At 40.6% G+C, this 10,772-nt stretch overlaps 1 pseudogene; it reads right to left on the bottom strand.

The window, feature by feature from the left end:
- Positions 1-6,833: 6,833 nt before the first annotated feature.
- Positions 6,834-7,552, bottom strand: LOC104661224 (annotated as a pseudogene).
- Between the last annotated feature and the right edge of the window lie 3,220 nt (positions 7,553-10,772).

The raw sequence follows: 10,772 nt of genomic DNA, 5'->3' as shown, positions 1-10,772 counted from the left end.
TGCCGGGGACAGTACTTCCTTTATGGGATCATATGAACTTGGGCAGCCAGAATGATGCTGATGGACTAATATTGAGTGACTTATGTTGTTTCTATAGATAAGGGCCCTACAAAAAAATGGCTGCTCCCTGTTCCCTGCAGCAGGTGTGCATGGAGTAAAATTTCCACAAATTCTAATGTCCTGACAGTTTGGCCAGGAGACAGTTTGACATTTATCTTTAGACTATTAAGTGTGAAAATGGTCTGTTAGGCAAATGATAAGCAAATAATGGAAAGGGAAAGGGGAAAAGGCTGACGTGTTTAAGAGAAAAAAGTTACTTTGAGAATCTTTAGAGTTTCTGTCCATCAGTGAGTGATCTAAATTTTAATGGGTTCTCGTCAATTAATTACAGGCTCACACCTGTAATCCCAGCACTTTGGGGGGCTGAGGCGGGCAGATTACCTGAGGTCAGGAGTTCAAGACCAACCTGGTCAACATGGTGAAACCCTGTCTCTACTAAAAATGCAAAAATTAGCCGGGCATGGTGGCGGGCGCCTGTAATCCCAGCTACTCCGGAGGCTGAGGCAGGAGAATCACTTGAACCTGGAGGCAGAGGTTGCAGTGAGCCGAGATCGTGCCGTTGCACTCCAGCCTGGGCGACAAGAGTGAAACTGTCTCAAAGAAAAAAAAAATGAATATATGCTATAAGGACCTCTGTACTTAATTGTATATACTTAAAATTTTTACATTTATCCCTTTAAAATAATCTGTTCAGACTTTCAGACCTTTGCACTGCTATTTGCAAGCAGTGTTCATGAAATTATGTAGGGTATTCAGTGATCCTCTCTCTTCATTTGTGATGGATCTCCAGATAGTTATTGATGTTTTAAAAATACACATCTGTTTAATTTTGTTCCTCCCTTTTTACTTTCCCCAACCCTCACAAAAAGACAGCATTTGGAAAATTTAGCAGCCACTAGGCTGGGATCGGGCGGGCAAATTCGACATCTGACTCTGGAGCAAGCCTTTTCCCTTCTCTGTTCTTTGGGGTCCTCGTTTGTGTGACACATGCTCTTAGACTGGGTCCACGGTTTTTGAAAATATTTCAGTCATAAAATCCGTTCTTCAAACCAAACCTTACACATGAAGCCTGGTGCAGAGAACAGAAGAGTGAAGTTGCTGGGTTTTGGTTTTCGTTGTTTGGTTTTCCATTGCTGTAGGGGTCGGGGCTCAGAGCAGTGTCCCCTGGGGCGTGTCTGCAGAAATCCCCACTGCTCCAGGAATCCAGTTTAAAGCCCACCCGACTAAATGAGGTTCTCCCTCTCTCAGTCCTTCTGTTGGATTTAAAGGTATTGATGGAGGAATTCTACGGTGAAGAATTCCCAATAATAGGAGAAATTGCCTCATGGGGATTATTACAAATTCAGCTTTTTCTATTTTGAGTTTCTTTAAAATAAAGTACACTTGTGTAATTTTTGTTACAACAGCTGATCTACAATCATAAATAGATCAAATGACTTTAATGCTTATAATGAAACAGTCCATCTAGCTGGAAGATGCCGGCATAATGAAAATCCCCGACTCTAGCCAACAGTGAGGGACGTTCCCCCACAGCCAGCCCCCTCCCCTGCAGGGCCTGAGGGCTCAGTGCAGGGTGGGGCTACAGGGTTATCTCGTCCCGTATGCTCTGAAAAAACAGGGCTGGTGAAGGCCTCAGACCTTCAACTTGCTCCTGAAAATGTGACCACAGTGGAGAAGCCATCTGCAAAAGCAAGTTAACAGATGCAGATCTGAGAACTGAACAGAAGTCTCTCGACAAATGTCTCTCTTATTCGGCCTTGGGGACAGGATGAGGTGGAAGTGGTGTCAGAACTGGCTGTGTAGAAACCAAGGCCTGTGCTGGGTAAGAAGCTCAAAGGCTCTTTGTGTTACAAGATTAAGGCACCATCAGGGGAAAAAGAGAAATGAAGTAGGCAAAAGAAAGAAATTAGACTTTCTTTCTCTCACAACCACCCTTCAAAGTACGTATTATCATTCTTATTTTACAAAAATGGAAATGAGCTCAGCAATGTGCTTGTGACACAGTCACCGGTGAATAGATGTATTTTTTATCTCATTGGAAACAGCCCACCTTCCTGGGTTACAGAAAGAAGCGGTGGCTGAGCGACGTCGACCCTCCCAGCTCCCAACTGTGTTCTCTTCTTGGTCCTCTCCCGTCCTGAATCGACAACCAGCAAATATGACAATCCAATGGGTGGTTCTACCAGACTTAAGCTTCCCTGGGCCTCACTTGGGAAGTGCCCCTTTGCTGCCAGTCTGAGACTCAGTGGCCTGAGCCGTTAGAAGGACAGGCGGGCTTTGGGGGACCGAGTCTACACCAGGACATCAGAACATCACTAGGAGAGCTCTTGCCTCCAGCACACACATTCCCTCGGAGAAAGGTTTGTGTGTGTCCCCCTTCACGGAGGAATGTGGGGGCCTTGGAAGCCCTTGCGCAGGAGTCGGGAGAGGGTGGACATCCTGCTGACGCGGAGCTCACTCTGGTGCTCAGCTTGGTTCCTCCGGGCTTGTTTTAAAGGGACCCATGCTGCAAAATCGTGACTGTAGCAGCACCCATAGGGCCTTCAGGGCAGAAACCTTCTTTGGCCATGTACTTTTACAGGGTCAAAATTTGTTAGAAGATTGTGCAGGCTCTGAGAGGTCCTAAGCGTGTGCCTGGGTATTGAAAACGGGACGAATGGGGCCCACGGGAGAACACTCTCTGGGGAAAATCTGGAGGCACAAGAATAAAAAGTTCCTCCACTACTCAGATGTAAGCAACGTGCGGCAAGAAGGTTTTGGGGAAAACACATTGAGGTTTAATACGAAGCCACCTGGAAACAGTTGGGTGCTTCCCTCACACCAGGAGAAATTCTGCATAAATGTATCAGGCCTTACAAGTTTACACAAGCAGGAAGCCTCCGGGTTAAAATGCTCCCACGGATTAAAAACCACAGGGTTCTGATGCTTTCCTTGCTCAGGAAAAGTGGACGCAGCACCACTTTTCCTGAGCTCCTCAGCCCCAAGGGAAGGATGCTGGCCAGGGTGTGGAGATTAGTGGTTTGGACGGGGCTTGCCTGCCGGATCCCTGTGAGTGACAGAGGCCCGGCCCATCCTCGGCAAGGCCACAGCTTGCTTAGATGATGGTTGCCCCTGGCAGCCCGTGAGCTCAAGGCTTGACATGTCGAGCTGTCCTCCTCCCCATCCTTACTGCTGGTGATACCAGCTCTCTCAGACCAGGCTGCTCTTTCCTCTTCACGGCAGGACATGGATATCACCTTGGGGCCTTGGTCACTGGGCCGCCTCCTTGGCCTGCCTTTCCCCTCACTCTGGGCTGCACTGGGCTTCTGTGATTGCGCGGATCGCGCCGGCCTCATGTTTCTTCTCTTGTCCCTCTCTAACCCTCATGAAATTGTGCTCCTTCAGAGCATACAGGCCATCAGAATGCGGGGCAGGGTCAAGACTTATCAGACTGAGCAATGAACACCTGGGCTTCTCCATCAGACCCCGTGAGAACCACAACAGACACGTGTCAGGCAGCAGCAGGCGATTTACAAAGGCTTTCACAGTCACCTGTTTCTGTAATCCTTACAACTGCTGGGCAGAATAGGGCTCTTGACTCTTTTGCTTACATGGGTCTCACATAATGTGCTATCTTGTGCTACAGATGAATTTCTTTAGTCTTATCTCCTTAACCGGGCTGTGAGATCCCTGATGGCAGAAGCCTTGTGTATTTTTGCTAATGACATTCATTCAAAGTCTTTGGGCCTCCCTCCCCTACTCACACAAAAAGAGTCATTCTTAAATGAGGAGGAAGAAATTAACTTTTCCAGATGAATGCCTGGCTTTAAGTCTGCTCTTTCCTGGAACTCCATCTTTAAATGGTATATACATGTGTAATGTTGTATGGAAAACATATTCCATTATGACAGCAGAAAAATCAGAAGGGTTTGATGAAGAATAATGAGAGTGCAAATCCTTTAAAAAAATGACAGATATCTCATTTTTAAAAGTCTGCCATTTTACTCTAACAGTATTTTTCATGCCAAATTTTCTCAGTCTGAAGTTTGTTGTAATTATCGTATGTTGGTTGCAAGTTCTCCTGTGAGGGTTTTCTTACATTTAAATTTTAAGTATTTTTTAAATTACGAAAATAATATATACTGTGAGTCCCAATAGTGGTTGCCTATGGGGAGAGGATTGATTGGAGGGAGACACAAGGGAGCTTCATTGCCATGTGGCTCACCTGGGTGTAGACATTTGTAAAATCTTGCTGAATTGTACACTTAGAGCTGTGCATCCCACTGTATGTAATTTCATTTCAATAAAAAGAAATAATGTATGTTTAAAGAATCAAGCTTGGAAAACACACGAAGAAAATATTCCCACAGTATTCATACAAATTAAGATTTCTAAAGCTGGAATTTTACTGTACTTTAAAAATATCTTTCAGATGCAAAAACTACATGTTCCTTGTTTAAGAAATCAAGTAGCTTTTCCAGTCAGCAATGTTTCATGTGACATTTCCACATCCGTAGGTAGAAAAGCATCGCATTATTTTTAGTGGATAACATAGTCTATTTAACCTACTGCCTTGAGTTTATTGCTATTTTAAACAATGTTTTGATAAAAATCCATGCATTTATCTTTACATATTTTCCTATTTTTTAGGCTAATTCTTGGAATTACTGTGTCAAGTGATGTGAACCTTTACAAAGGTCATTGATGCATATTAACAAGAGCCTTTAGTTCATGCTACCATTAGCGGACGCACGGAGTGCCTCGCCCACAGAGAACATTGAACGTTGTAATCCTGGTCAATTTCCAAGCTATTGTTACTTAGATTACTGATGAAATAGATTATTTGCCTCATCTACTGAATGGTTATTTGGGTTTTTCCCTTAGTAAATTGACTTCTAACAACATCCTTAGACTGTATCATAATTTTCAATGTTTTTAATATGTATTTGTAAGAACTTTTATACAGCAATGCGCCTCTTCATTTCCTTTCAGACACTGTAATTCCCCCACCTCCCCACCCCAATTCATCATTTGTCTAACTCTGTGAATGCTGGGTAGGTCAGCCACTGTTGGTTAGCTAGCCCAGCATCCACTGCCAATATCCTTCTCCACTGCCTGACTTTCTCTTCCAAGACTGCAAAAGGACATCTTGGTTTTCCTACTTTTTCTTGTATCTCTGAGAGGCCTTATGATGTAGATCTAACCTTTAAGACATAAGCAGAAGTCAAGATCGGCGAGAGTTCTAAGAATGGTTTTGCTCCTTATAATAAGTTATGGCTGGTGCTGTTCCCCTCCGCTTATTCCAGTCTTGAATGTGGATCTAATGGCTGGAGCTGTGGCAGCCATCTTGCAATACAAGATGACAAGTGGGAGCATGCAAGGCCCACACATAAGGGATGGTGGAGAGGAAAATGGAAAGAATTTGTGTCAGTGAGTTGCTGTACCAAACCTGGAACCACTTACTTCCCACTTTTTGTAATGTGAGATAATGAAATATCTTTACTACTTAAACCACTGGTTGTCCAGTAACTTACTTGTAGCCAAAAGTGAGTTTGTTTTTGTTTCATTGTTATATTTAGGGGGGAAAGAGAAATGATTGGCATACATGAATTTGAGAATTTTATGTAGCTAATCTGTTAATCTTGTCTCTGTGGTTTATGACATAGAAAGTAGTGTTGTAGTTTATCAGTTTTACATCTAATTTATTAATCCATCTGGATTTATTTTTGTATATGAAGAAAGAATCTAATTTTATTTTTTTCCAATGGGTTAATTGGTTGTTTCAACCCTATTGAGATGTTGTCTTCTTTATATGTTAAATTCTATATTTAGTCTATATTTAGGTCTGATTTTGGATACCACCCCATTTTAAGACCACGTGCCTTTCAAAGAAACCAAAAAACTAAAAACTAGAGCACTAAGCTGTGTGATTGCATTTAATTTTCAAGACAAACTTTACAAATTACAAGTTAAATTTCCCCAACTCCCTCTTCTCATTAAGAAAAAAACAAAAATAAAAAACAAAACTTTCAAAACATTGGAATTTTGATTGGAATTACATTAAATTTGTAGATTAACTGTAGAGAATTTTATATTTCCAATGTGTTTCTAAGAATATTTTATCACTCAATTTATTTGTCTTTAAAAAAAATCTCTCAGCAAAATCCTGCTGTTTCCTTCACAAAGATTCTTATTTTTCTGATTAAATTTGCTGCCATAATTTATACTTTGGTTGGTATTTTGAGTGCATTTTTCCTTGTTTATTTTATAACTGATTATCATTAGTCTGTAGGACAAGTATTGAAGTCATTTGCTTATACATTGGAACAGTCTCTAAGTTGATTTTCTTAGGTTAACCAGGAGACTATCACATCATTTGAAAATAATGATGCATTTATTTTTTCTCTTCCACTGCTATCTTCTATTTCTTTTTCCTGTCTTGATGCACTAGTCAGGCTATCTAGGATGATGCTTATTCCTAGCATTGGTAGTAAAAATCTTGTTCGCCCTTGATTTTACAGGGAATGACTGTTATTTCAGTAAGTTAAATGCTTATTAATTATTTCAAATAAATGTTGCATGTTATATTAAATAAGTGCTATTATACTCCTAGATATTTACTAACAAAATTTTTTAACAGAATTTCCAGCAATGATTATTTCCAAAATGTAAAGATTTGAAACATAATTTAAACAAAACTAAAAAACAGAAGGATTCATTCTTGCTTTTTCCCTTTTTAAAAAATCCAGACAATTTGTCACAAGGAAGTTTGGCATGTGATGGCAGCTGTAGGCTCAGTCACCCTCGGAATCACTGTCCCTCCTCATGGGGACAGAGCGCTGCACAGAGGACAGCAACACGTCTTCAATCGGCTTCTTAGGATTTTTCTCCAGGTCCATCATAATTGCTCCAGATTCAGACAGTTTCCATTCCAACTCATGTCTTGTCAGGTTCATGCTGCCAGACACCAGAGGACCAATAAACCGAGCCTTGATGTCTCTTTCCACATAAACAAATATCGTGGGCAGATTCCTATCAGGATAATTGGGTACGCAGGTTGTTGAAACGGCTTTAATAAATTTCACATCAGGAAACTTCCTGGCAAGTCCACTGAGGTGCTGATTTATCAGGGCACAGAGGGGAATTCCTTGTTTGTAAAGGTGCAAGATGAACCACAAGCCCTCCATAGCTTTGGTAACTTCTTGAACATAATCCTTCCCTGAGATCTCTAAAACTTCTCCAAATTTATTCTTCAGTTTAGTTGCTTTCCACTCAGCCAGTCTTTGCCATCTGTACATTTCAATAGCACGTTCATCCTCCTCATTAATCTGGTCTTCATGATCCTCCAGCTCTTCCAAAGTCATATCTTCATGTGTTGTCACCACTGACTGCTGGAGGATGCACTACTCCTCTTCTGCCTCCTTTCCCGTTCTTTCAGACTTTCCTTGAGGGGTAAGATACCCTTTTTGCGTAAGATGTCACTCCACTCAGTGTCTGCGTTGGGGTCCTGCATCTTGTTTCCAGTTGCTTGAGCCAGCTGTGCCCCCAAATTTTTTAATACTCTGCTAATTACCAGCTATGGAGGCTGAATTTAATCACATCCGGATTGTAAATACTTAAATTATTTTTTCCTCATATTGTCTCCTTTGAGAGTAATTCTTAATTTTTGTATTTGGATTAATTTGGCATATTTATATTTACAAGTGTGTTTGGGCTTATCTCCGTTTTAACTAATTTCAGTATTCATTGCAAATCTTTTTATACCTTCATTCTTGAGCTCTTAATTCTACTTCATTTCTTAGTCAGTTAACATACATAATGGTTTATTTTCCAAGCTCTTGTATGCATGCATAAGACTGTCTTTCTATTATCTTCGCATGTAGTAACAACTTGACTGGTTGTCAATTTATGGGTCAAAATTTATCTTTCAGAACTCAGCTTTTCTTTTATTACATAGTATTTGTAGATTCTGCTTTCATTCCACTTTGAAAAGCCTTTAGCACACATCATTACTTAAAAAGTGGCAGTTGATATAGTATAGAATTTTGAATATAGTGCAAGAGAAATGCAACTGTCATGACAATGTAATTCAAGATTTGCAATCCTTATTCTTGTTTTGGAAGACAGCGGTAAGTGTAGACAGATATTTAATGTCATGAGCCTCTAGATAAAGGAAGAAAGGTATGTATTATTTCCATAATTATATATATTATATTTCTTGATTTTATAAAAATAATTATGTATATTATATTTCTTGATTTTATAAAATGATATGTTTTATATACATTAAGATACACATTAATCATACACTTTATACACTTTAATATACTTTTTATTTTAATGTGTCATTTAAACTACAATGTACCTTGCCCTTCTAAGTTATATGGGTGGGGTGGTGCGGTGGGCAAAAATACTAAACAGGAGCAAAAGAATGCGGATTCGTCTACTTCTGCCCATTGGCAGCTGTGCAAACTTGGATGTTATTCTCTCCCCTCACTCCCCGTCATAGAATCGGCACTAATAAAGCTTAGCTGACCTATCCTATGGTTTGGTGACAATTAAATGAAATGTCTGTGAAGGTTTTTATTAAGCTGGCAAGTTCCATGCTTATTTAAAAGAAAATGAACTTCTGTTACTAAAAGGTTTTCCCATGCTAATGAAAAAGATAATGAAATGAGAAAGTAATGATTATGGCTTTATTGAAAATAACATGGCCAGGCACTTGGATATTATGCAGTTTTGTGTATGCAAATATAGTTTGACTAACCTGTGTTGCTCCTTTAAATAGTCATTTTGCATTGTTATTGATGAAGCAAAAGACTGGTGATGACCACTTATAATCCTTTCTGATGTTTCTAGAGCAATATGGCACATCCCAAGAGGGAAAAGTTCAGGCAACCAAGTTTTCATAGTTACATCACGTATTGTACTAAACCAGCTTCCAGAAGAAACATGTACTTTGATTTGAACGACCACCTGGAAGCCACTCTCAAAAGAATGTTGATGATCCCCCTCTAGCCTGGAAGGACAATGCATATACCACTTCCATTCATACCACCATACCATGCATTGTGGTTCTAAACTTGGATTTTTCCCTGACATCAGAGGACTTTCTCTTCTACCAAAATGAGGTTAACTGCAATGCTGGAAAGATTAATGCACTGTTTTCTCTTAGAGGATTAGAAGGGGGTTGGTTAGTACATGTATTATGGTCAAAATATATCTTGCTTTAGAAAATATAATCAAGATAATATCTGTTTTAGTTCAGGCTGCCATAACAAAGTATCATGGACTGGGCGGCTTCTAAACAACAGAAACCTATTTCTCATAGTTCTAGAGGAAAGAAGTTGGAGATAAAGGAGCCAGCATGTTAAGAGTTCTGAAGAGGGCACTCTTCCAGGCTTCAGACAGCTGCCTTCTTCCTGTGTCCTCGTGTGGCAGAAATAGTGCCCTTTAAGAAGGCACTAATCTCATTCACAAGGGCCCCACCCTCATGACCTCATCACCTTCCAAAGGCCCCACCTCCTAATATCACCATCTTAGGGGTTAGAATTTCAACATATGGATTTTGGGGGTCACAAACATTCAGTCCATTGCAGTAATCAAAGTTATGATCAATAAAGTTATTAACAAGGTAAAGCTTATAATTATGCTTTTGATGAAATTATGTCTCTTACAGAAAATTGACAACTTAAGATTGTGTTTATTATTGCATTTTGTTTCCTTGATTTTATTTCTCTTAGCAAAAAGTATAACATTCAGACACAATTATATACACACAATTTTTTCTCTAATTTATTCCCTGGGACTCAAGATAATAAAGAACACACACTTAGCTGTTAAAAAGCTGCAGTTGGCCGGGCATGGTGGCTCAAGCCCTTTGGGAGGTCAAGGCAGGTGGATCACTTGAGGTCAGGAGTTCGAGACCAGCCTGGCCAAGGTGGTGAAACCCCGTCTTTACTAAAAATATAAAAATTAGCCAGGTGTGGTGGTGTACACCTGTAATCCCAGCTACTTGGAAGGCTGAGGGAGGAGAATTGCTTAAACCCAGGAGGTGGAGGATGCAATGAGCCAAGACTGTGCCACTGCAACCCAGCCTGGGTGACAGAGCAAGACTCCATGTCAAAAAAAAAAAAAAAAAAAAGCGGTTCCCTGAAAATCTCCTTTTTTCACTTTAATGATTTTTCTTCTTGAAAGTCTGTGTGTCCCTATGAGAGTCACTGGTTTTAGGTAAATTAATGGTCAACTAAATATTTGCAACAAAAACATGCCTTTTATTTCAGCTGAGAAATGGGAGGCGTGGCCTACAGTGTCAGCCAGGGGGCCCTGGGGCAAGTTGCTTCACTTCTCCCTCAGGTCCAGGATTCAAATCTGCAGAAGATAGGCTGAGCCAGGTGGCCACGAGATCCCATGGGTCTGTGTGCTCCAGGGCCTACATGTTTCCAAAATATGATCCTTTGTTTTTAAAAAAAAGCCAGGTATGGTGGCTTGTGCCTGTAGTCCCAGCGACTTAGGAGGCTGAGGCGGGATAACTGCTTGAGCTCAGAAGTTTGAGTCCAGCCTGGGTAACATAGTGAGACTCCATCTCAAAAAATAAAATAAAATAAATAAAAAGGGGCTGCCTGGTTACCTAACTATGGGAGTGCCTCCCATTACATCTCCCATTTTGGAAATTCTCAATGCATGCTCACATCTTAAGGCTCTGAGAAGCACTGCCTAAAAGAAACATAGTT

This window comes from Rhinopithecus roxellana, chromosome 4, assembly GCF_007565055.1.
Source record: "Rhinopithecus roxellana isolate Shanxi Qingling chromosome 4, ASM756505v1, whole genome shotgun sequence".
Lineage (NCBI taxonomy): Eukaryota > Metazoa > Chordata > Mammalia > Primates > Cercopithecidae > Rhinopithecus > Rhinopithecus roxellana.
Note: the sequence above shows the minus strand (reverse complement) of the source record. Positions and strands in the feature narration are given on the sequence as shown.